Below are 27922 nucleotides of genomic sequence, written 5' to 3'. Positions count from 1 at the left end.
ATAAGTGGTGATCAAATTATCAAGGTGTCCAAATTATTGGTTCACTAAATATTTGCCGTATTTTAACGGCTGGAGGCACTGTAACATTTCATCTAAGGGAAATGGACACCGCCCTTCATAAATAGAATAAATCCTTACATAAACCACCACAGCAGATAGGGGTGGCAGATACAGAATGGTTAGTTAGGTGGATGAGTCTGGCATCAGCATTCATGATAGACTGAAGAGGGGATAGCCTGCGAAGAGGTCGGCCAATGAGGAGGGAGTTACAATAGTCAAGGAGAGATATAACAAGGGAGTGAATAAGTTGCTTAGTAGTTTCCGAGGTTAGGAATGGTCGTATCTTGGAGATGTTGCGGAGGTGAAGTCTACATGATTTGGACAGCGATTGGATTTGGGGCTGAAAGGACAGATGGGAGTCTAGGATTACACCTAGTACCCTGGCATGAGGGGAGGAACTGATGACTGTGTTATTGATCTTGATGGAGAAGTCAGGGGAGGGGGCACGGGCTGGGGGGAATACTAAGAGCTCAGTTTTGGAAAGATTGAGTTTGAGGATGTGGAGTGACATCCATGCCGATATGTCACTTAGTAGGTTAGTAATGCGAGTGGAGACTGAAGGGGTGAGGTGAGGAGTAGAAAGATAGATTTGTGTGTCATCAGCATAGAGATGGTACTTAAAGTCATGGGAGTTTATCAAGTGACCAAGGGAGGAGGTGTAGATGGAAAAGAGAAGAGGTCCAAGGACAGAACCTTGAGGGACCCCTACAGAAAGAGGGAGTGAAGAGGAGGAGGCAGCGTTATAGGTAACACTGAAGGAGCCCTGCGATAGGTAGGAGAACCAGGAGAGAGCAGAGTCTCTGAGGCCAAGAGAGTGGAGTTTTTTGAGGAGGAGGGGATGGTCAACTGTATCAAAAGCCTCTGAGACGTCAAGTAGTAAGAGTACGGAGTAGTGGCCATTGGTTTTAGCAGTTAGTAGATCATTAGTGAGTTTTAGTAAAGCAGTTTCAGTGGAGTGTAGAGAGCGAAAGCCAGACTGTAAAGGGTCAAGAAGGTTGTTGTCGGTGAGGTGGGAGCTCAGGTGATTGTAGACTAAGCGTTCTAGGAGTTTAGAGGTAAATGGCAGCAGGGAGATGGGTCTTAAGTTGTTCAGGTTGGTGGGGTCCAGGAAGGGCTTTTTAAGTATGGGAGTGACAGTCACATGCTTTAGAGGGGAGGGGAAGGCACCGTTAGAGAGGAAGAGATTGAAGATGTGAGTGAGGGAGCATAGGATGGAAGAAGAGGGTAACTGTAGTAGTTGTGAGGGGACAGGATCCAGGGGGCAGGTAGTGAGACGGGCTTCTGAGAAAACCTTAGTGACCTCTTTGGTAGTAGTGAGGTCAAAAGAGGAAAGTGTTGAGGGAGGTTTAGTATAACGTATGCTAAGTGGGATGGATGTCTGTGCAGTGGCGATGCCCCTATAAATTGCGTCAATCTTGTTTTTGAAATGATTTGCAATCTCGTGAGCAGTGAGTGAGGTACTGGGTGGAGGTGGAGAAAGTAGAGCGTTAAAAGTAGAGAAGAGACGACGAGGACTGGATGAGAAGGTATTAATAAGAGTGACAAAGTAGGCTTGTTTGGCAGCATGAAGGGAGGAATTGTATGTTAAGAAAGCAGATTTATATCGGGTGAATGCTTGGTGGGATTTGGATTTACACCACAATCGCTCCAGCGCATGACTATGTCGTTTAAGATTTTTGGTGTGGTCAGTCTGCCAAGGTTGTAATGGTCGGGGCCTGATGCTTTGTGTTGTTAGAGGAGCAACCGAGTCTAATGCGGATGAAAGCAAACTGTTGTAGACAGCAGTGGCCAGGTCAGGGCAGGACAGGGGAGAGATTCTGTCATAGAGTTGGTCAGTGGCAGAGTGGAAAGGAGCAGGGTTCAAGTTGTGAAGGTTTCTGCGGGTAATTGCCGTTTGGAGGGATAGGTGTGTGAAGGTGATGAGATTGTGATCAGAGAGAGGAAAGGGGGTGTTTGTGAGGTTGTAGGGAGTGCAAAGATGGAAGAAAACAAGGTCTAATGTATTCCCATTAAAGTGAGTGGAGGACTGTATACACTGTGCTAATGCAAAAGATGAGGTTATGTTGAAGAGTTGGGATGTTGCCGGGTTGTTGACATTAATAGGGATGTTAAAATCTCCAAGAATGATAGCGGGTAGTTCAGAGGAGAGAAAGTAGGGTAGCCAGGCGGAGAAATTGTCCAGAAAGCTGGACACCTGTCCAGGAGGCCGATAGATCACTGCGATCCTCAGAGAAATGGGAGAAAACAGCTGGATGCAGTGAGTCTCGAAAGAAGAGAAGGATAGAGAGAGAGCGTTAGGGAAGACTTGAAAGGTGCTCAGTGGGGATAGAAGCAAACCAACCCCACCACCTTTCTGACCACTGGGTCTGGGTAGTGTGTGGGGAACTGTGTAAAATGCTTCTGCAAAATCCAAGTACTGTATACCACAGCCACCCCTCTGTACAAGGTTTTGCTTACCTCCTCATAAAAAGAAATCAGATTTGTTTGACAACTTCTGTCTTTCATGAATCCATGCTGTCTGTGGCTTAAAATATTTTTTTCCAGCAAGAACTCATCTATGTGGTCTTTTAATAAACTCTCCATTATCTTCCCAACTATAGAAGTTAAACTAACAGGTCTATAATTACTTGTTAAAGATTTTGTCCCCTTTTTAAATATAGGCACCACATTGGCCTTACGCCAATCCAGTGGTACTATGTCAGTCATTAAAGAGTCCCTAAAAATGAGAAACAATGGCTTTGAAATGACAGAGCTCAATTCTTTAAGGACCCGTGGGTGTATGCCATCTAGTCCAGGTGCTTTATTTACCTTTATTCTGTCTAAATATTTTTGGATCATATCAATTGTAAGCCAATGTGGATCATCTGGAGCTGTGTCAATACCATGTCCATTATGGACAAGAGCTCCCCCATGCTCCTTTGTATACACAGAGCTTAAGCAGGTATTTAATAAATTTGCTTTCTCTTTGTCCCCAGTCACCCACTCTCATTATTTTATAAAGGGCCTACATGCTCGGACTGAACCTTTTTTCTATTAATATATTTTGAAGAATTTTTCGGGTTTATCCTGCTATCTTTTGCAATCTGTCGTTTTTTTTTTCAATTTTTTGCGGCCTTGATTTTCTTTTTTGTATATTCTGTTATATTCTTTGTAATGTTTAAACGATGATAGCGTTCCTTCATTTTAACATTTCATAAAAGCTCTTTTCTTATTATTTATTGCTTTTTTAACTTTGGCCGTAAGCCACATAGGTTTGATTTTTAGCCTTTTAAACTTGTTGCTCATGGGAATATATTTTGCAGTCTGTTCACATGCAGTCTTTTTGAAGAACTCCCATGTCTGTGTTGTGTTCATCGATGCTAATATTCCCTCCCAGTCTAATTCTTGGAGAGCAGCTCTTAGCCTTGGAAAAATTAGCTTTCTTAAAGTTGAGTGTTTTTATTTTCCCATATATGCTTGTTGTTTACAGCTAACAATAAATGAAATCATGAAAATGTTGAACTAGATAGTGTGGGATTTTCAGGGTGCAAATTTACAATGATAAACACATTTAAAAACCACAATAAATTTTATTTAATCTTACAAAAAAAGGGGAAAGAAAAAGAGAAAATAATTACAATACTGTAAAAACAAAAATTGAAGCTTGGCTGTATTGTTGCAGTAATTCCCTACATGTTTCGCCGAACAAGGGCTTCTTCAGGGGAGAGAGAGAAAATCTTCAATCGCAATACAGTCTACAATATATCAAAAAGAATATACATAAACAACGGAGTTATGACATACATCCACACAATGAACATGTTTTTTGTGATTTTACAATTTCTTTTATCCTGCCTATCCATCACCCCACAGTAAGGACCGATTAAAAAAAGTTGTTATATTTTAATACTATGCTTATGAAATGATAAACATAAATGCTATAATATTTTGCTTAGTCTGTACATTTTTTATCTATTGTAATAAAATTAAAGAATAAATGCTATTATTTGCTAGAAAATTATTCTGATTTAGGAACCCACCTTGCTCACTCGGATGTTACTTACAATCTCTAGTGTTTGTAACTTATGCCATAATGCGTCCCTAGGTGCAATTGTACGGACGCCCAGGGCGTAGCTGCACCTGAAGATTCCTTTTCCGATGTGCTCGCCTAAACACAACTTGCAAACCATAATTCCGGCCCCCTTTTACTTAGATTTGGAATTGTTGTCTTTTAGGCTTAATTATTTTTTGTTTGGATTGGACCAAAACAGGCTTATATAGAAATGATTGGATGTCTTCCTTACATGGTATAAATGGATTAGTTTTTTTTGTTTGTATTTCTTTTCTTCAGCTGTCCTGCTTAGGTGTTGCTCCTATTAAGAGATCTGGCTGTGTTTTTGTCGGCTTCAGTTTGTGCATGCGCAATAGAGACCTCACGCATGCACAGTTGTATGTCTGACTTCTGCACCCGGCCTGTGACGCCACAAGTCGGCCGGCGTGGAAGGTATAAATTATGGCGGGAATGAAGATATGGTACTTTGGCTAATCAACTGTGCACATGTAGGATCTCTTGAGACGTTTTGAGACCCCCTGGAGGTAATTTGAGAGACTTGTGTTGAGGGGAGGGCTTCAGGAAAATGGTGACTGCTCAGTCACCTGGGTGATTCTGTACACTGCATTGTTTCGAGTACGGTTTGATTTTTACAGCTAATATTCTATGAACTTGTGACCTCTCCTGACATCTAGTGGCTGAATTGTATATTAACAATTTGAGTCAAAAACTGTTTTTTTGCTTCCTCTATTGCCTGAATTGTGATAATTTAAAGGTAAATTCATTTTTCATTTATTTTTTAATTATTTCAATGACTTGACATCACACCTGGTGTTCTCTCTCCCTCTATCTGATTCTTTTTTTGCCCCATCTGGTAGAAATGTAATTATTAATTTTCGCTTATTTATACCTATGTTTGGATGGATATTTGATCCCTATTATATCCTCTACAATTGCACGGATGCATAGGCCAACTAAGTTCTTTGATAGTGCATTTTCATATGCGGTAGTAGCTCCGTGAACCTGACATCTAGGGTGACCCGGCGTGTTCTTTTATACTTTTGATTATTATGTTCATTGTGTGGATGTATGTCATAACTCCGTTGTTTATGTATATTCTTTTTGATATATTGTAGACTGTATCGTGGTTGAAGCTTTTCTCTCTCTCTCACACCTGAAGAAGCCCTTGTTGGGTGAAACATGTAGGGAATTACTGCAACAATACAGCCAAGCTTCAATTTTTGTTTTTTACAGTATTGTAATTATTTACTCTTCTTCTTTTCCCTTTTTTTTGTAAGATTAAATAAAATTTATTGTGGTTTTTAAATGTGTTTATCATTGTAAATTTGCACCCTGAAAATCCCACACTATCTAGTTCAACGTTTTCAAATTCCAGGGATGTGGTGCAATTTATTATCTTGTCACTCACTCACCACATCCTAACAATAAATGAAATCATGTTATAGTCACTGCTGCCCAGATGTTCTTTTATATGGACATTAGTAATAAGCTCTGCATGGTTTGAGATTACCAGGTCCAGCAGAGCACCATTCCAAGTTGGGGCTTCTATGAATTGTACCATAAAATTGTCCTGTAGTAGGATGATAAATGTTTGCCCTTTTACTGTTCCTGCAGTACCATTACTCCAGTCAATTTCCGGGTAGTTAAAATCCCCCATTATTATCACTGTCCCAGCCCTTGCAGCCCTTTCAATCTGTGCAAGGAGCTGAGTCTCCACCTCCTCATTAACATTGGGAGGCCTATAACAAACTCCAATGATTACCTTTGTAGTACACACCCCCATATGCAGTTCCACCCATGATGCTTCAGCCTCATCACACTCTCCATCAACTAGGTCCTCTTTCACACTCGCTCTGAGATCACTTCGCACATAGAGACAGACACCACCACCTTTCCTTTCTACCATCTCTCCCCGAAAGAGAACATCGTCAGGAATATTAATGGCCCAGTCATGTAAAGAATGAAGCCAGGATTCAGCAATACCAATCAAATCATAGTTCTCTTCATGTACCAAAGCTTACAGCCAGGGCTGCTGATAAGGGGGTACCACCGGGCCTCCTGTAGGGGGCCTGGGCTCTGCCACAGAAAAGGGGGGCCCAGACAGCAGCTTCAGGCTTCATGTAGGATCACATGTACAGTCAGTGCATACACACTGTTCCCCTGTGTACATGGCTCCCGGGTGGTGGTAACATTATTCCTGGGCTGAGGGGGCTCCATCAGTTCATCCTGAGGGTTGGGAGACAAGGGGGACTTTTATTTCTTTTTCGGGCACCTGCGGACCCAGCAGCAGCAGAAGTCACAAGAACGGTACAGTAATTACATGACACAATACACACCTTTCCCTGTGCCCTGACCATTGCCTAGACTATGTTCAATTATACAGCAGGGAGCAGCCAAATGAGATCATCATTGTCATGATGATAGTCACACAGTACAGGTGCTTTGAGCCACAGCACCTGTACTATGATTATCATGATAATCGTGATGATTGATGAGCCCTGGTTTACACTGGAACCGTTCAAATCACTGCGACTCATGTCACAGCGACTTTGAAAAAGGTTCCTGCACTAATTTTTTCCGATTTCATTGCGACTTGCATTGACTGGTAAATGGAGTCGCAAGCCGCAGTAAAATCCTAGGTACAAATCTCTCTGATCTGTGGCTTTGAAATCACACTGAAGTAGCACAATTTCAAAGCCACAGTGGTGTGAGTCAGGGCTGAAGATAGGACAGTCAGATGCATCCTTAAGCCAGCCATAGATGTTGATCGGGGAATTGATCGATTTTTGCAAAATTTGCATCATGTATGGCCTGCCTATAACAGGCTGGGGAAAATAACTTTCCTTAAAGACAAAGCTGCATATTTTTTTAGGTGGGTAGGCGGGGTAAGGGGGGTGGGGCAGGGTTGGGGTTTTGGGGCCCCATCAGGTAGGCTGTATGGAGCCCCATGATTGCTAACAGCAGCCCTGCTTCCAACTCACCTATTTTGCTTGGCAGACTTCTGGCATTGGTGAACAAATACTTTAATTCTTTTAAACCTTTTGCACGCGTATGTTGCATGTTTTTTATTTTTCTACAAATGGTACCAGTTCCAATGGTTGTTTGCAACATGGGAACCTTCTTATCATCTGCCATAGCCCTCCCCTCATCTTTCAACATTCCACCCACCAATAAGGACTGACCCCTGCCTGATCTGTCTACCCCATTCTAATCCAATTCTCCCTCCCCCCTCGATCCTAGTTTATATACTCCTCCAGCCTTCCCATAAGCCTCTCCCCCAGCACAGCAGACCCCCTTACATTTAGGTGCAAACCATCTCTAGCATATAGGTTGCACCCCAATGAAAAGGTTGTTTGTAACATTGGAATCTTCCTACTTCACAAAAGTACATAAAATGTCAATTTGCAGTGAACAACAGTGCAAATATCAATATTTAAGCTATAAACATATAGCTAGTGCAATTAGCAATCTGTTTAAGTTATATGAAAAGTGAAAAAAACATATTTTTCCATTTCCATGAAGGTCAGGTTGATATAACACAGCAGTGTTGTCACCTTCATCCATCTGGAGAGATTTTCCTTCAATTTCAGTCCCATAGCCAATTAGCCATCACCACAGAAATAGAAGGGAAATCCCAGGATGAAGAGAGCAAAAATCCCCTCAATTTCTGTTCTGAACTTGGTGGAAAAGTGAACAGGGCAAATGGAGGGTATTTCTCCCCAGCAGGAGCACAGAGACAACATTAAAAACTGACATATCAGTTACCAAAGAGACAGTAATGCTAATGCTTGGTTAAAAAAAAATGTGTTCAAAGAGCTTGCTGCAGTTTTCAGTATGACAGGTGTCCTCGTGTGATGGTTTCCCCTCACCACCCGTTCCAGTAAAAACTGCTGCAATAGACCAATTTCCACAGAACTAATTAATTAAGGTGCGGGGGGGGGGTTATTGATATAACAGGGAACCTGTATATCAGTGCACCCCTTACTAGTGGTTCACCAAAATTAAAATTCTGGTGCCGAAAAAAAAACTTCATAATGCACTTGGCCGAAAACCGAAATGCGCAGTTTTTAAATATGAATATATATATATATATATTTTTAAAATACACTTTGGTTAAAAAAAAAATTCAAAAAAAAAAACCAATATATGCCCCAATTTCTTGTAAAATAAGAAAGAGGATGTTATGGCAAGTAACTAGATACCCAACATGTCACGCTTTAAAATTGTGCACGCTCGTGGAATGGTGTGAAACTGCAGTACTTAAAAATCTTGATGGGTGATGCTTTAAAAATTTGTACAGGTTAGCAGTGTAAAGTTACAGAGGAGGTCTGGTGTGAGTATTATTGCTCTTGCTCTGACGTAAGTGGCAATACCTCACATGTGTGGTTTGAACACCATTTACATACGTGGGCATGGCCTATGTATGCGTTCACCACTACATGTAAGCACGGGGGATGGGGGCACTTTAAACTTTTTTTAAAAATAATTTAATGGGGGTCAATAAGACTCCACATCTCTCCTCTGCAATGTAAAGCATTCGATAAAAAAAAAGCATTGATCTAGTGCCTTAGAAAAAAAAAAATGGCTGGAAAGGGAAGTGACATCGCTGCGGACCTCCAAGGGCATAGAGATGCGTGGCAGCCATTTCTCCTTCACTCATCTCTATGCCCAGCGCTGAGATCGATGGTTTCTCAGGTAAGGCTGAGAACTACCGAGCGGCAGCGGGCGGCGGCGAGAGGCAGGGTTTTTTCGGCACCTGTATCGGTGCTTATTTTTCATTTCGGCCAACAGCCGAAAGGAGTGTTTTCGGCTGAAACGTTTCGGCCACCGAAATTTTGGTGCATCCCTACCCCTTACCTAACTCAATTCAGTCCCTCCTTACATCAGTGACCCCCCTCAGACTGGACTGGTAGCACTGTCAATGACCTCCTCTCAGATGCTCAAAGTAGGGTTCAGTGAGATGATCCTCTCCGGACTCCAGCTTGGCAGCTCTGGTTCTCTGGTTCCATTGGATATTCTCTCCACAGTCAACATATATCTGACTCCTCCTGTGACCCCTGTGCTAGCAACGTTCTCGCTCTTGACTCCTCTCCAGGCTCCTCTTCAGAGATTGCAGACATCATACAAGAATTGGTCAGAGATTGCAGACATGATACAAGAGATATTCGAAAACTGTGGACATGATACAAGAGATGGTCAGAGATTATGGACATGATACAGAAGACGGTTAGTGAATGTGGACACGATACAAGAAATAGTTAGAGATTGTGGACATGAAACAGGACATGGTTAAAGGCTGCAGATAGGATACAAGAGATCATAGAAACATGTGCAAAAATATATATACTTTGAAATGTAAGGGCACCTACGTCCAAAGCCTGTTATACAAAGGACATTTTTTGGTTGAGGCCGAAAGTACTTTATTACAATGTTAAAATACAAGCATTTACAAACATGTACCAATAATATGCCCACACAATTTTCATAATTCTTTCATAACGGGACTAATGTTACTGAAAACGAATACAAAACGCCAGAGAGTACAATCTAGAGCATAAAAATTACCCACTTCTTCTCAACATGTTTTGCAGTTATTCCATTTTTTCAGGAGAAAACAGAGAGCAGAACATCTGAAAAATGAATGAATACAACATAATACATGCATATAATACTATATCTACAATATACACATGAACCCAGTTTTCAAGTGGGGCACCTAGGCTTACCCAGACAGGAAACCAGCTACTGAAGAGCTGGGGCATAGATAAGGGGGGGTCATGGTGGTCTGAACCCCCCCAGAGCAGTGTTACTGACTGTCATATCAGAGGGGTGAAACCTAGGGCCGGACGCCAGATTGACTCCACCGCTGTCACTAACATAACAGAGCAAAGCCAGCAGCGCTGAATAGAGGGTGGGATCTGCCTGGGTTAACTTTCCAGGTTAGCCATCAAGTGACCGTTTACTACAATATGCCTGACAACACCTTGACATGGGTCACTAACCTTTTTTGTCGCATTGCCGCAGTAAAGGCTTCTTTCTGGCAACTTGACCATGCACCTAATTTTTTCAAGTATTGTCATATTGTGCTCCATCAAACACACCATCTTTTCCAAGAGCAGCCTGTATTTGAGGTTGCTTGTGGGTTTTTCTTTGTATCCCAAATAATGCTTCTGACAGTTGTGGCTGCAATTTTTCTTGGTCTACCTGACCTTGGCTTAGTATCAAGTGATCCTCAAACTTTCCACTTCTTAATAAGTGATTGAACAGTACTGATTTGCATATCCAAGGCTTTGGATATCTTTTAATATCCTTTTCCATCTTTATAAAGTGTCTTTACCTTGTTATGCTGGTTTTTTGACAGTTCTGTTCTGCTTCCCATGACTTAGTATCTCGCCTGCTCAGTGCTTCCACATAAGAGCTAACAAACTCAGTGACTATTATACACAGACACTAACTGCAATTTAAAAAGTCACAGATATGGGAAATGAACCTTTATTTGCCATTTTAACCAGTGTGTGTCACCTCGTGTGTCTATACAAAGGCCATTCCATGGTATGTAAACTTTTGATCAGGGCAACTTGGGTGATTTCTGTTATCATTATGATTTAAAAATGAACCAAACAACTATGTGATAACTAGAAAAGCTACAATTTCTGGGGAAATTGTGTGAAGTGTTCTTGCCTCCACCAGTAGTCTACAACTGGAGTGGACGGAGTAACTGGGTGGAGTGGCTTGTCACTCTGCTGCCTGCTCACACACCTGGGTTCCTATGGCAACTCACTCTACAGCAAGGGCAGAGAAGAGCGGTAAAAAACAAACTGCTCCAACTTGCTCACTTCACTGGCGGTTGCCATCTTCAAATGCATCTTTGATGCATAGTATGTCTCTGAAATATGAAATATTAAAAATGAAGGCACAGTCGCAGTTTAGAAATTGCCCTTCAAATTTGAGGTGGTTAGAGTGGAGTTTCAATGAATGTCAATGGGCGGCGTGAGTTGCAAACAAATGGTCATATTGTAAAAACTATCAGGACTATGGCTTAGCCGTGGACATTTTTAGTGGCAGCAGTGATAGCTGAACGTTTTGATATAAGATTTGTGTAGGTGGGCTTGAAAATGAGGGAGTGATGGCAGTTTAGAAATCATGTCCTGATTTTTCAGCTCCCACTCTAGTTTTGAACATTCCGCCATTCATTCCTATGGGACCAATTTCACCACAAAAACGCCGATATTTCGTGAACCATTTGTCGAATCGTTCCACAAAGTAATAGCACACCAATCGGGAACAATTCGCACGTTTCGGTATATTACTGTCTATGTAGTGTAAAAACTGTGGGAGGAGTTAGGGTGGTAAATTTGGCTATTATAATAATAGGAATATATATGTGAGATAACAGTAAGTGGTCTTGCCATGCAAGAACACTTAATAAATGGCTTCATATGATTACTATCCTTAAATAAAAGACTTCTTTTGGCATGATCAGTCATATTTTCAATATCAATTCAAAAATTTCACGATGTCTGCCAGGGTATGCAAACTTTTGAGCACAATTGTATATGTTTTAGCATCTAGATCAGGACAACCTGCAGATCTCCAGCTACCAAAGTACCAGCTTGTCCACTTCACCCACACATTTGGTCTCCTGGTCATAGTGGGTACATCCCACATCAGAGACCAATGTCTATAGTTAGTGTCATCGTAAACATTCAATGACACTTAAGGTGACTAATGGATTAGTGATTTCTGTTATCATTATGATTTAAAAAGGAGCCAAATAACTATGAGAAAATAAATGGCTTCATATGATCACTATCCTTAAATAGAAGACAATTATTTGGCATAATCAGTCATATTTTCAATATCAATGCCCAAATTTCACAATTTCTGCCAGGGGATGCAAACTTTTGAGCACAACCGTATATAATAATACTCAATCTGTGGCTACAAAAAATTTAGGAACTCTTGAAAGAGGAACTGCAGCCTATCTAGCTAAAGTTTTTTTATTTCTAGTCTATATGACCTGGCAGAGGCCCATGGCACGTCTATGCATGTGCAAAACTCTGCGAGACTCCATTGTATGCATGGAAATACCTGTATGTCTCTGTCTGGCCCCAGAGACTGGCAAGGACCTACTGCTTTCCAGACATGAATTTGGGTTTTGTGGGATTGCACAAATGTGTACACACGCTGCAGCTCTCTGCCATGCGTTATAGACTTGACAGAGATCCCCATCATATCTTCGCCCATGTAAACTATATGTAGATATCCTACTTCATATGTCATCCTCGCCTAGGTGAGCATACAAGCTTTGAAAGGACGGGTTTCTCCCATTTAGTTTGCTCTTTTAATTAGGCTGGCCATACATTATACAATTTTCTTGAGAATTTTGCTTTAGATTTACCAAAAACCATAGAATATGAGGTCAAACCTGAAAAACACTTTCAACTGTATCCAATTAGGCAGGCCCTTGCTTTACATAGTGGAAGTTAAATCTAAAGGAAAATGGGCAGAAATTGGACAGAAAATTGTATAGTGTATGGCCAGCCTTATAATGTCCTCCAAAAAGCCAGCAATATATCCAGAGCATATATTGAGAGATACCTGAACCCAGATGTCTGTTCACGTCTGAATGATGTGTCCTGCATTTACTGACAGTCGCATCCACCAGAATACAGCTATTGGGTTTCTAGGGGACATGTTTGAACACAAGTTTCCAGTGGTACATTAGGATTTTTAAAAAGGTCTTTGGACCAAAATATTTCTTAAATCTGGTGGACATAAAGTTACTTGCAAAGGAGTCGTGTGGGTACACACATGTGCGTTGCAGATTGAAGCTCAGATATCACAGCTAAGTGACACAGTAGTTGTTCAGCGGTTCAGGTTAGTTTTAGATCAGGTTCAGGTCAAGATTTTATCCTGTTCACAACTGATGACGTGTGGTTTAGAAACAGTTCCCATAGAATTCAATAGCCTGTTAATCCGCACCTGAACCAGACTGCACTGCTCAGAAATCGGACAGGACTCTTTTTCAATCCGCATTGAATCAGCACTGCCAGTGTACAGGACATACAGTATGTGAACAGGCACCATAGGAAGCAATGTTATTTCACTTGTCATGCAGATTGGATGTGGTTCAAACCGCATCCAATCTGCATATATGTGAACCAGTACAGTACATAAACAGTTGGGGACTGGGGATTGTAATTACCAAGAGCCCTTATGCAGCAGACCAATATAGAGTGCTGTTGGGACGTTTAATATGGGAGTAGTGTAATGCACTAACATCACACTTCATTACTGTTCTGTTAACTATGATCCTGTTTTTTCCTCCTATGTGCCCAGCCCTTTCTATTAGTGTTGTCTTGGGTATTGACCTACTACATTTCAGCCATCTGTGCTATGTAAGGATTGCCCTGTGTACCTCCCTTCCCTTGAGCAATTTCCTTCCCCTTTAACCCACAGCTCCTTGCCTCTGGGTGCTGGGATTGCATCACTGCTCAAGCCTCTCTCTTGCTGACCTTCATTCATGCATTTCACCATATTCCTTTGAATAAGTATTTTGTTTCCTGTAGATGACACTGAAAATCTGTATAAATTGCCCTTCATACGCACGTGTGTGTGTATATATATATATATATATATATATATATATATATATATATATATTTTTTTTTTTTTTTTAAATACCAATCAGCAATAGGTAGGCAGCAAGTAAATCTGTTGTCCCTGAAATTGTTGTGTCGAAAGCAGAATAAACGGGCAGTGCAGTCTGTGGTGTGTGCAGCTGTGTATCCGCAGACCATCCAGAGTGCCCATGCTGACCCATGTCCACTGGCAAAAGCTCCTACAATGGGCAAAACAGCATCAGAACTGGATCACGGAGTAATGGAAGAAGGTGGCCTGTCTGATGAATCGCGTTTCCTTTTACATAGTAATGGGCTGTAAGTTCGACTCGAACATCGGCCATTCATGTGTTCTGCGAACACATGAATGGTAAGGGCATTTGGCAGGCTGTTCACCTGCCGGGTCCCACAATGCACTGCACTTTCACAGTGTATTGTGATTGGCCAAACAATGCAACTGACCACAGGTCGTCAGGTGCAATGTTTTGGCCAATCACATCACAATAGTTACCCCTAGCTCCGCCCGATTGTTCACATTTGACCGGCAAAGGACTTATTACAAACGTTTGTTTTTTTTATGTTAAAGGAATTTTTAAAAAGTCTGGTCTCTTTATTTTTTACTCAATTTAACCCTTTAGTGAATGGGTAGGGGTACAAGTACCCCTTACTCACTCACAAGGAGGGGGGCAGAATCATTATTTAAAGGGGTACCCTGATGGTAATGAGCTCCCCTGCCTGCAGACCCCCACAACCACTGGGTCAGGGTTGTGGGGAAGAGGCCCTTGTCCCCATCGGCATGGGGACACTGTCCTAATTTAAAAGGCATGTGGCCTAAAGGGCCTGGTATGGCTTTTAGGGGGAACCCCACGCACTTTTTAAAATATCTTTTACTGTAGAGTCCCTCCAAACCATCCTACCAGACGTAAAGGATTAGGTTTTTTTTCTAAATATTACATTTCACTTTTTTTTTGCTAAAGCAGGTTCTATACATTGTACAGATGTGAAAGTTTGCAGATAGTTTAAGAGAACCCCCCAGGCATGATATTTAAAGGTTTTTTTTTTTTTTTAACTGTAGGCAATGAAAAATGACTACCCCTTTAAAAATAATACTTTTGTAAGTTTTTTTTTTCACTGATTTATGTACCTCAGGACCGTACCCGAGTCCCCACACCCCTTTCATGGCCAATAACTTGTATATAAGCCTTCAAAATGGGCACTTTTGAATTTACAAGTTCGAGTCCCATAGACTTGCAATGAGTTCGAAATTCAGGGGGGGGTGTTCGGCCCATCACTATTTTTACATTGTGTGGATGGTTGGGTGCATGAATATAAACAAATAATACGGCGCTATATTAAAACAGGCGACTCAGTGATATATATCCCAAGTATGCAAATAGACTTGAACACAAATAACTGACATCAATGTGGGGTGAAGCGGACAACTAGGAAAATGACATACATAGAGGTGACATGAATAAATTGGTGAAATAGTGTCCTTATGTGTCACACAAACTCCATGCAGATGTGAATTGCAGTGTGCCAATCCTCTATAGCTGGGGTGCCCCCTCACCTTCCTGCCCAGGCCCCCAGGGACCAAAGAGCCTTGTGTAATAGATGGAATATTCCTCCAGATAGTAGATGGATCCCTCTTGCAATGGTGCAAATCCCTCCTCTTGGCTATAACATAAGCGGTGGATGAAGTCCGTGGTGTCTCTCCAGTGTATGGCCCTCCAGTATGGTCACCAGTGAGGCAAAAGAGACTCGTATAGTGTAAAACCTTTTATTATAAAACAAAGAAGACTAAAAACTACTCACATAGACCTGAAAGCAAGCAAGCCTTTACACCACTCCAGGGGTGTACTGTGATTCGGAAACCGGAGCACCAAGATGGCGCCCGCGCCGGATATGACGTCAAGCCGTCGATCGTCAAAAGCTCCTCCCGCTGGCGTATCTACGCGTTACGTCACTCTCGCACGTGACTTGGTTGGGTGCATGTGTGTGTTGCATACCTGGGGAAGAAATGGCATCAGGATGCATTATGGGAAGAAGGCAAGCCAGCGGTGGCAGTGTGATGTTTTGGAAAATGTTATGGGAAGCCTTGGGTGCTGCCTTTTCATGTGGATATTACTTGACACATACCAGATAGAGAGAAAACATGTGGCGCACACACCTAGTGCATTATCCAAGGTTTATTGTAGGAATGAAATAATAAAAATATACTCACAGACGAAGCATGTATCTAAAAAGCATAGAAAAATGACAATGGCCACAACGGCGGGCAAGGTGTTCTCACTGTCAGTGCGGTCAAATGGCTGACGCGTTTCGGGGACGAATCCCTTTCCTCAGAGCTGATGACCAACCTGTATGGAGGTCAAGTAGTAAATAACCAGGGCTAGATGCCTTGGGAGCAAAGCTCAACCTCCTCTACTTGTTATAAGATGAGGGGTTGGAGGGGGTTATTTAAAGTGCAATCTTTTGTAGTTTTTATAAACGCATATACATACATATATATATACGTATATATACCACCTTTCTAAGCATTGTTGCTGACCAAGTACACCCCTTCAGGGAAACTGTATTTTATAATGGCAGTGGCCTCTTTCAGCAGGATAATGTGCCCTGCCCCACTGCAAAAATGGTTCAAGAATGCTTTGAGGAATGCAATAAGTTAAAGGTGCTGATTTGGCTTCCACATTCTACATATCTCGATCCAATCTAGCATATGTAGAATGTGCTGGAAAAATAAGTCTAATCCATTGAGGCCTCACCTCACAATTTACATAACTTAAAGGCTGTTACTGATGGCTTGGTGACAGATACCAAACTGTATTTTATAATGGCAGTGGCCTCTTTCAGCAGAATAAAGCGCCCCGCCCCACTGCAAAAATGGTTCAAGAAAGCTTTGAGGAATGCAATGAGTTCAAGGTGTTGATTTGGCTTCCAAATTCTGCAGATCTCGATCCAATCTAGCATCTGCAGGATGTGCTGGAAAACTAAGTATGATCCATGGAGGCCTCACCTCACAATGGGTCAGGGCTGTTTTGGTGACAAAAGGGGGAGCTATTCAACATTAGGTGGGTGGCCATCGAGATATACTTAAATAGACCATGCAAAATGAGCCACTTATCTAGTTTGCAGTACTGACATTTTACATGTTTAACCTGTCACATTAAGATTTAAAAATTTTGCTCTCATGAGATGACATACAAAACAGGGAAGTGGAAATTCCAGTAATTTGTGTTAGGTGCAGAATTTCAGTGCTGTTTTTAGTGCTCAAGGTGACTTTCGTTTTTTATCACATGCTGTATATATGTGCTACTATATGTGTGTTCTGCCTGACACACCCTCACACTTGTCATCTATTGTCTGTGCAGGTTTAAAAAATGTGGTCTTTGATATACAGTTGCGTTCAAATGTTTGTATACCCTGTCAGAAACTGAAATATTGGAATTGATATTGAAAATATGACTGATCATTCCAAAAAACAGTCTTTTATTAAAGGATAGTAATCATATGAAGCCATTTATTTTCACATAGTTGTTTGGCTCCTTTTTAAATCGTAATAACAGAAATCTAACAAATAGCCCTGATTAAAAGTTTCCATCCCTTGGAATGTTTGGCCTTGGTACAGACACACAAGGTGACACACACAGGTTAAAATGGCAATTAAAGGTTAATTTCCTACATCTGTGGCTTTTAAATTGCAATTATTATTATTATACAGTATTTATAAAGCGCCAATAGTTCGCTCAGCGCTGTACATTACAAAGGGGGACAGAACATGTGACAGAACAACAACAATACAATGCAAAACATGAGGGGATCAAGGGCCCTGCTCTTTCGAGCTTACAATCTAGGAGGGAGGGGATGGTGGCACAGGAGGAGATAGCTGTGGGGGATGGGGTGGTAGGAAGAGTGGAGGAGGTTGGCAAGTTAGCAGGGGGTGGGGTAGGCTTCCCTGAAGAGGTGGGTTTTCAGGGTGCGCATAAAGGAGAGGAGAGTAGGTGATAATCTGATGGGTTGGGGCAGGGAGTTCCAGAGGATGGGTGAAACTCTGGAGAAGTCCTGGAGGTGGGCATGGAAGGAGGAGACCAGGGAACTAGAGAGAAGGAGGTCTTGTGAGGAGCGGAGTGTGCGTGCTGGGTGGTACTTGGATAGTAGGTCAGTGATGTAGTTCGGGGCAGTATGGTGGGCAGCTTTGTACGTCAGTGTTAGGATTTTGAATTTGATCTGTTGCGCAATCGGAAGCCAGTGGAGGGATTGGCAGAGGGGGGTGGCGGAAATGGAGCGGTTGGAAAGGTGAATGAGTCTGGCAGCCGTATTCAGGATCGACTGAAGCGGGGATAGCCAGCGACGAGGCAGGCCAGTAAGGAGGGAGTTGCAGTAGTCGAGTCGTGATATGATGAGGGAGTGGATGAGCTGTTTAGTGGTTTCTGGGGTTAGGAACGTGCGTATTTTGGCGATGTTGCGGAGGTGGAGTCTGCACGAGCTTGGTAAAGATTGGACTTGGGGCTGGAAGAATAGGTTGGAGTCCAGAATGACACCAAGTACTCTGGCCTGCGGGGCGGGTTTGATGGTGGCGTTGTTGGATGTGATGAAGAAGTCAATGGGGGGTGGTGTCAGGGCTGGGGGGAAGACAAGAAACTCTGTTTTGGAGAGGTTCAGTTTCAGGAAGTGGAGCGACATCCGGTCTGATATGTCGCTCAGTAGGTGTGTGATTCGGGCAGAGACTGAGGTGGTGAGGTGGGGGGTTGAGAGATAGATTTGTGTGTCGTCGGCATATAGGTGGTAGTTGAAGCCGTGAGAGTGTATGAGTTGGCCAAGGGAGGAGGTGTAGATGGAGAAGAGAAGGGGCCCGAGGACGGAGCCTTGAGGGACCCGAACAGAGAGGGGGAGTGAGGGGGAGGTGGTAGCATTATAGGTAACGCTGAAAGAGCATTGTGACAGGTAGGATGAGAGCCAGGAGGGAGCAGAATCTCTGAGGCCAAGAGAGTGTAGTTTTTTGAGGAGGAGGGGGTGGTCGACTGTGTCGAAGGCCGCAGAGAGGTCAAGGAGTAGGAGCACTGAATAGTGGCCATTAGCTTTGGCGGTTAGCAGGTCGTTGGAGAGTTTAAGTAGGGCAGTTTCGGTGGAGTGTAGGGGACAGAAGCCGGACTGTAGGGGATCGAGGAGGTTGTTGTTGTTGTTAGTTTCTGTTTATAAATAGTATTAGAGTTTGTAAGCTCTCACATGAATGCACTGAGCAGGCTAGATATTGAGCCATGGGGAGCAGAAAAGAACTGTCAAAAGACCTGCATAACAAGGTAATGGAACTTTATAAAGATGGAAAAAGATATAAAAGATATCCAAAGCCTTGAATATGACAGTCAGTACTGTTCAATCATTTATTAAGAAGTGGAAAATTCAGGGATCCCTTGATACCAAGCCAAGGTCAGGTAGACCAAAAAAAGATTGCAGACACAAGTGCCAGAAAAATTGTTTGGGATACAAAGAAAAACCCACAGGTAACCTCAGGAGGAATACAGGCTGCTTTGGAAAATTACGGCGTGGTTGTTTTGGAGGAGCACACTACAATACTTGCACAAAAATTAGCTACATGGTCGAGTGGCCAGAAAGAAGCCATTACTGTATCAATGCCTCAAAAATGCCTGGTTACAATATCCCGACAACACCTTGATATGCCTCACCAGCCTTTTTTGTGGCATTGGCGCAGTACAGGCTTCTTTCTGGCCACTTGACAATGCAGCTCATTTTTGTCCAAGTATCTGTGTATTGTGCTCCTTCAAAACAACCACACCATCTTTTTCCAGATAAGCGTGTATTTCTCTTGAGGTTACTTGTAGGTTTTCCTTTAGAACTTGAACAATTCTTCCGGAAGCTGTGACTGCAATCTTTCTTGGTCTACTTGACCTTGGCTTGGTTTCAAAAGATCCCAAAACTTTTCAGTTCTTAATAAGTGATTGGACAGTACTGATAGGCATATTCAAGGCTTTGGATATCTTTTTATATCATTTTCCAGCATTATAAAGTTCCATTACCTTGTTACACAGGTCTTTTGACAGTTCTTTTCTGATCCCCATGGCTCAGTATCTAGCCTTCATCCACGTGAGAGCTAACAAACTCAGTGACATTTTATAAATAGGCATTAATTGCAATGTAAAAAGCCACGGATGTGGGAAATTAACCTTTAATTGCCATTTTTAACCTGTGTGTGTCACCTTTTGTGTCTGTACCAAGGGCAAACATTCCAGGGTATGTAAACTTCTGGTCAGGGCTATTTGGGTGATTTCTCATATCAATATGATTTAAAAAGGAGCCAAAACAACTATGTGATAATAAATGGCTTCATATGATCACTATCTTTAAATAAAAGACCGTTTAATAGCATGATTAGTCATATTTTCAATATCAATTCCAAAATTTCATGATTTTTGCCAGGGTATGCAAACTTTTGAGCACAACTATATATGGATTTCCTTTTGGCTACCTATACCTTGTATACTAGTTTCTGTGTTCTATGAAAGTGTTGCCAAACTGGAATGTAACTCCAGGCAATTTTATTTGTTTTCTGAAAGCAGAACTGGTGCATTTTTTTTTAACTTCAATGCTTTCTGGCATAATGTTTTGTTTAGATTTTTCAAATTATATTATACTATGGAAGGGTTTAAAATGTTGGATCCAGCATCATCATCTCATGTATTTTCACTGCAATCCTGGTTTCTGCAGAATTAGTTATTTAACATTGTAAAAATACTGAATTAGTTAAAACTTCTCCTATAAAAGTGTTTTATAGTAATGTATGCAGTGAAAAGAAGTACCTTTATCAAAACTGGGGTTAATTTACTAAAGGCAGATATAATGGGCACTGCAAGTGCAGTTGCTCCAGAGCTTAGTAAATGAGGTACAGCTTGACTTAGCAAAGACTACCCAATCACAAGCAAGGAAAATTTAAAAAAAAAACTGCATTTTTGCTTTCACATGCTTGGATGATAGAAGTTTCCTCTCGTTTCAGAGCTTCCCCTCGGGTCTAGAGCAACTGCACTTGCAGGGCACAGTATATTTGCCTTTAGTAAATCAACCGCTTAAATCTCTATGGCCGCATAATAAAAAGAGTATGAATGTTCTTGAATATTCTTTGTCCACCAACCCCTCCCCACCCGTAATTACTGCCAAATACATTTTTATATGGTGAACACCGGTGCCAGTACATATTGACCGTTTGGTGACCACTGAATGCACCTTGAAGGTATCTTTAAAATTTTTTTACCAATCCATTAGTCACCTTAAGCGTCATTGAATGTTCATGATGACACCAACTATAGACAGCATTGGTCTCTAATGTGGAATGGACCCACTATGACCAGGAGACCAAATGTGTGGGTGAAGTGGACAAGCTGGGACTTTGGTAGCTGGAGATCTGCAGGTTGTCCTGATCTAGATGCTAAAACATATACAGTTGTAATCAAAAGTTTGCATACCCTGGCAGACATCGTGACATTTTTTAATTGACTAATATGCCAAAAAGACAGTCTTTTATTTAACCTCCCTAGCGGTATTCCCAAGTGTAGCTCGGGGTAAAATGTCAGTACCAAAAGCGGAAACCCCGAGCTACACTCGGGCTTACCATGCGGCGCTGCATAGGGAGTCCCTGCAGAGCTTACCTTGTCCTTCGCTCCCACGATGTGTCCCCTGCAGCATCCCCGGCCATCTCCTCTGGCCGATGCCGGCATCCGGCTTCTGTGTTCCGGTCCCTGTGACGTCGGGACGTACGGGTGCCGGCGGGAAATTTGAAAATTTTTAAAAATGTCATTTTTTTCCAAACAAATTTTACATAGTAAAACATTGCTGTTTCAACCCATTTCACATACATATTGTCCCTAGTGCTTTGTCCTGTGCCCTGCTTGCATTTTGTCTGTTCTTTCTGCCTGGAAACTGAGAAACGTCCATGGCGTCCAAAAAGCGTCCTTTTAGGTCAAAAGCGGGTTTAGATCAGCTAGAGAACAGCGATAGTAAATCAGAACCACTTGCAAAATTGAGTGATGATTCGTGGGGAAATTCGTCATCAGACACTGAAAACGATTTTGCGACTTTGCTCAGCAATGTGCAAACTTGGCGCTTTATTTCAAATTTCAGTGTTTTCGGTTTGATTATATTATTGAATTAAATGTATTATTATTATATTATTATTTTTTATGATTATTTATTAAATTATAATTTATGATTTCGTGTTTCAAATTTTATCCTACCCGGGATGTTTAATAGACTCTTGTTCGGACAGATTTCAGTGAGTTATTCCTAAAAATTACAGCCTAAAATAAAAAAAACGACATATTTCCATGCAAAATAATGGTACCGCTTTCAGCACCAAAATCTGAAATAATCATACCGCTAGGGAGGTTAAGGATAGTGATCATATGAAGCCATTTATTATCACATAGTTGTTTGGATCCTTTTTAAATCATAATAACATAAATCACCCAAATAGCCATGATCAAAAGTTTACATACCCTGGAATGTTTGGTCTTGGTACAGACACACAAAGTGACACACACAGGTTAGAATGGCAATTAAATTTAATTTCCTACATCTGTGTCTTTTTAAATTGCAATTAGGCTAGGTTCACATATGTGCGGGTGGTGCCGCTGCGGATCTGCACAAAAATCCGTGCAGCCGCACTACCCACACAGAAGAATGGGGACCCACGGGCGGATACCATTAATTCTAATGGCACGCAGCCCGCACTGGAAATCGCAACCGCACTGGGAACCGAGGTTCCCATGCGGGCTGCGGTTTCCAAAGAAGTACAGGGACTTCTTCCCTGCGTGTCCCAGGGCACGGGATTCCATTCAAATGAATGGGCTCTCGAGCCCGTGCAAAAGACAGCCCACAGGAACGTGGATTTGTGAACCAAGGGTAAGTGTCTGTGTATAAATAATCAGTTTGTTAGCTCTTATGTGGATGACCTGAGCAAGCTAGATACTGAGCCATGGGGATCAGAAAAGATCTGTTAAAAGACCTGCATAACAAGGTAATGGAATGTTATAAAGATGGAAAAGGAAATAAAAAGAAGTCCAAAGCCTTGAATATGCCCCATCATCTTCTGGGACCTGTCACGTGCCACACAAGACTTCGGGGAGGGAGGACAACTACCGCTTACGATCGCCTAGGCAATCGCAGTGGAAGTGGGTACCTGTCAAATTCGGGTACCCATTCCACTGACCCCCCCCTCTCCCCAAAGGTGTCAATCCTTAATGGGAAGTGGGGGACCAATCTTTAAAGCGGAACTTCCCCTTAAGATGCTGGATCTTATATTTCTTTCTCTAAATTCATATTAAGAGACAGACCTTATATGCTTACTGCCTTCATATCCAGCGGACTACACAATAGCAGCACTTTTTCGTGGATTGAAGTGCATTGCATCAAGTTAGGCAGAGCACTCATTGGCTGTAAAACACCTCAACACCTGAAAATGTTGGTCCTGCTGTATTTTATACTGCAGTGCACACTGAGGAGAAAGTGGGGGTAAAACAAGCCTCATCATTGGTGTTCATAGCAGTAATAGTAATTGCCCACATTGATGTCAATTGATAAAGTAATGTCCCCCTGCATTGCTGTCTGTGACTGCAATAATTACACCTATATTGGTGATCAGTATTGTGCTATTTAAACCCCCTTCATTGGTGGTCAGTGGCAGTTTTACTTAACTTGTTTCCTCCTTGTTCATTGTCATTCAATTTAGCCATTAGCCGCCCGGCCTATAGCCATTTGGCGGTCGCAAAAATGCTGCAGCCTTCCGGGTGCACGCCATTTGGCGTGCTCCCGCACATGCGCAGTTCGCGCGGTTGCAGAGCCGCGCAGCGGTGCGATCTGTCACCGGCCGTGTGCCTCGGACACGGCCGATGACAGATCTGAGTACCGGCCCCCGTTGCCGGTACCATGTGACCTGCTGTGACTAATCACAGCAGGTCACATGACAGTTGTATACAATGGATGGCTTCATTCATGCCATCCATTGTATACTAGTGCCTAGCTGTGAATGGTCACAGCAGGTCACATGCACATGTCATGCGATTAGCTGTGGCCAAATCACAGCTAAGCACAAAAAAAAAAACCTGAATGAATCGATTTCATTCAGGTAAATGCTTGCTTATAGCAAAGTAATTCTTTGCTATAAGCAAATTGTATAAAAAAAAAAAAAAAAAATCTGATCACTTCCCCAAAGTAGTACAATGTTACTTTGGTAACATTGTACTACTTTGGTCATAGTAAAATATGAAAAAAAAAATCTTAAAAAAAAAAAAAAAAAAAATGTAATTAAAAATAATAAAAAAATAAAAAAAAATATATATATTTTTTTTTCATACTGTCACCAGTCAGTGTCCCTGTTCACCGCCATGTCAGTTATATGATGACGCTGTACTGCACTGGTGACAGTATGTAAAAAAAAAAAAATAGTGAAAATAATTTTTTCATTTTTCAAAAAATTATGAAAATAAAATACAACTTCAAAAAACTCGCCATTCCTCTTATGAAGTACGTCGGACTGTCTACTCTGCAAAAAGGGGTCATTTGGGGGATATCTGTACTATTATGACATTCTTGGACCTCAAGAAATTAGATTGGCTGTCAGTACTTCAGGACTGATCAATTTTCAGATCTATACCGTAGTTTGTGAACGCTATAACTTTCCTACAAACTAAATAATACATCTTAATTTGGGTTATTTTCACCAAAGACATGTAGCAGAATACATCTCGGCCTAAATTTATGAAGAACAATTATTTATTTGTAAACTTTTATAACAGAAACAAAGAAAAACGTGGGTTTTTTTTCAAAATTTGTGGTCTTTTTTTGTTAATTTAGCAAAAAATAAAAACCCCAGCGGTGATTAAATACCACCAAAAGAAAGCTCTAGTTGTGTGAAGAAAATGATAACATTTTAGTTTGGGTAAAATGTTGTATGACCGCGCAATTGTCATTCAAAGTGTGAGAGAGCGCTGAAAATGGCCTGGGCAGGAAGGTGTAAAATTGCTCGGTATTGAAATGGTTAAGAGGGCACTTCAATGCCCACCAATGTATGGAGGCACGTCATAGTGACTGCCAATTTGGTGTTCAGTGGTTAGGTGACCCCCTCACATTGGTTAGGCATGGTCAGTCGTCACAAAGCGGAAGATTGTCACAGGTTCCAACTGAGTTTTCAAACTGCCTTCTTCCCACCTGTATACAGCCCTGCCCTATCACTGATTCAGTGGGCAATGCGCTGACAATTGCAAGCTAGGGGTGGGAATAATGGTTGGGAAAGGGTGGGACCAGCAGGTACAGTTGGCACTAGGAATGTTGGTGGGCAGGCGGCAAGGCTAGTGGGCAACACTACGGTTGATACTGCTTAAACCCTCTAGTCTCCAACTGGTGATGGACCCAGCCCAAAACATGGCTGGCCTCACATAGGAACCACCAGGCTGTGCATTGGGCACCAGGGATATTTACAATGTGAGGAATAGTATATGATCATGTAAGGCACTTAGTGCAGAAGATAAACCAGAAATTTTATGTTTAAAACGAAAAAGGCAGAAAACTTTACTGAACATGTATGCAATAAATAAATCTGTCCTGAATTTTAATTAAAAGCTTGCTGTGCTTTCTACTTCAGGAGATTTGTAATCAAAGGCCATACCGACAAAGGAGAAAGGCTGAACTGGTGAAGCTGCAGCAGACTCATTCTGCTCTGAACTCCAAGGCTCTGTTTTATGAAGAACAAGTAGACTATTACAAGAGTTACATCAAGACTTGCCTGGACAACCTGGCAAGCAAGGGCAAGTGAGTACCAAAGATATTCTTTCTGTGATTTGGGCGGGCTTGGTTTGACTTGTGTTTTCAACACAAATAGACTTATTTTTTTTAATTATATTTAAAAAGTGATGTTTAGTTACCAATATCAAGCAATCAGATTTTAGAATTGGTCACTTTCAGAACTTAGATGATTTGAAATTTGGTTGCTGCTGACTGCTTTTTTTTTTTTGCTTTTTAAATATTAGATACTTTCTCCTTTTCTATAAAAAAAAACACAGAATTGGGAAACATTCAGTTTATTTTTTTATTTCTTAAATTCAGAGTTTCCAAGAAACCAGGAGGGGTGAAAAAGAGCAAGAAGATATCTCTGAAATATACGGCAGCCCGGCTCCATGAGAAAGGTGTGCTACTGGAGATTGAGGATCTACAAGCAAACCAGTAAGTGTATACCAGCCTGAGTGACTTTATACATAAAACCGTGCCCTTCATTCAAAGATATTAGACTGCAAATGGAAGATGTGCACACGTACCCGAACTTCATGCTGACAAGCAATCTACTTGATGTTTTTTTTTATGGAAACTAGAATAAGTTAAATTGCAGAGGGCAGTCCATCCATGGGATAGACATGTGGCAGGACAAAGATTTTGAAGTGGAATATCTGTGTTTTCAAGAGCCACTGAGGCACGTTCCATTGAAAAAAAAACAAAACAAACACTCTCTCCAACCCAGTTGGTGCACTAACGAAGTACTTTGAGCCCGGGTTCACACTGATGCAGTGCGGGATTTGCACTGGTTTGTGTGCAAATTCTACACCTCATCATATTCGCACCCCGTTCATACAAAACGCTGTGGGTGTGTATGGTAACAGCACCCCGAAATCGGTTTGCAAAACATGGTGAGATGTGCAGAATCAGATTGCATAGGTGTGAATACCCATGAAATCCAATTCTAGTGCGAACAAAAAAAAAGGGTCCTGCAGCTTGCCCAGGAATGCAGTGCGGTTTCTGTGTGAATCACATGTGATATACCACACCGCATAAGTGTGAGGGCTCAAGGGGAAAAGTAAAGGACCAGTCTGTCTTGAGTATGTTTTTCATCAATCACTATAATGTAACTTTTATGCAGTTAATGCAAAAATACTTTATTAGCCAAAAGGGTTTTTTTTAGCATTGCCTCTTCCAATAAAAAGCAGTTGTAAGAAAACTGTAGCTGTCTTTATTAGGCCAGCCTCTGTATTTGTCAGTCTTTTTTGAAGTCCCTTGTTCATCTATCATCTCCCTGCTGCTATGCTGTTGACTGTACCTTACCCTGCCCGACATTCCAAAATACACTGACTAAAAAGCATGCGGGAGGTATAAGTGAAAATAAGTATCATACATAAGACTGTTAGCAGTTTGATTTTGTACTATTGGGCAATTACTGAGTAGTTCCATTTCCTTATGCCCGGTCAAACCGGTGCGATTTCAGGTGCAATTTGTGAATTGAAATCGCATCTAATGAATGTGAATTTCAGTGTCTTAACATGTGCGATTTGCTACAGCGTGATTTCTAAAGTAGTTCTTGCATTACCTTTTCTTCAGTTTTGTTGCAATTTCACATACATAGAATATAATGGAAATCACACTGCAAATTGCAAGAAATTGCTGAAAATCTTTACAAGTAGCAATAAAGTCTTCAGAAATCAGACCTGAAATTACACACAAATCGCACGATTTTAAATTGCAGTGGTGTGATTAGAAAGTATTCAGACTCTCATTTACTTTTCTCAATTTTGTCATGTTGCAACCTGATACTACAGTTTAAATAATTTTTTTCATTAATCTACACTCAGTACCCCATAATAACAAAATGAAAACAGGATTTTAGAAATGTCTGTGAATTTATTAAAAATAAAAAACTGAAATATCACATTGGCATAAGTATTCAGACCCTTTGCAGCAACACTTGAAATTTAGCTCAGGTGCCTCCCATTTCTCTTGATCATTGCTGAGATGTTTCTACACCTTGATTGGAGTCCACCTGTGGTAAGATGAATTGATTAGATGTGATTTGGAAAGGCACACACCTCTCTATAATGCAGGCCATAGACGGGTCGAAAATCGGCCGATTTTTCAGCCGAAAAAAGAAAAAAAATCAGCCGATTTTCACACCGTTAGTGGGTTAATTGGTCGGCCATTTTTCGGGGTTTTGGCACTTTTTTTATCGGTAAAGTTAGGAAAAAATCAGCCGATTTTCCCGGCAATGATGGGCAAATCGGCCAATTGTTTTACCAATAAAAAATCTGCACATGAGCCGTGACCTGCAAGAAGAAGAAAAAATAAGAAAAAGAAGAATTCCAGTCCGCTATTATATTTTATATGAAAAGTATTGCGGTTGCAACAATGTATCTATTTGTAT

At 41.5% G+C, this 27922-nt stretch overlaps 1 long non-coding RNA gene across 17 annotated transcripts in view; it reads right to left on the bottom strand.

Annotated features, from left to right (window-relative positions):
* The window catches only part of LOC149429009 (uncharacterized), a 645951-nt gene that overhangs the window by 90972 nt on the left and 527057 nt on the right, over window positions 1-27922 (bottom strand). The window contains exon 1 of one of the 17 annotated variants that reach the window (XR_016310645.1): window positions 8969-11888. The exons of 15 other annotated variants lie outside the window; for them this stretch is intronic. This is a non-coding gene — a long non-coding RNA (uncharacterized LOC149429009). Of the gene's footprint in view, window positions 1-8968; window positions 11889-27385; window positions 27545-27922 lie in introns of those variants that run through there. One more of the 17 variants, XR_016310637.1, reaches the window with a different exon arrangement.

Source organism: Staurois parvus, unplaced genomic scaffold (assembly GCF_062004578.1).
Source record: "Staurois parvus isolate SC_StPar_1 unplaced genomic scaffold, SC_StPar_1.0 ptg002864l, whole genome shotgun sequence".
Lineage (NCBI taxonomy): Eukaryota > Metazoa > Chordata > Amphibia > Anura > Ranidae > Staurois > Staurois parvus.
The sequence above is the reverse complement of the archived record's forward strand: the minus strand, read 5'-3'. Positions and strand labels throughout refer to the sequence as shown.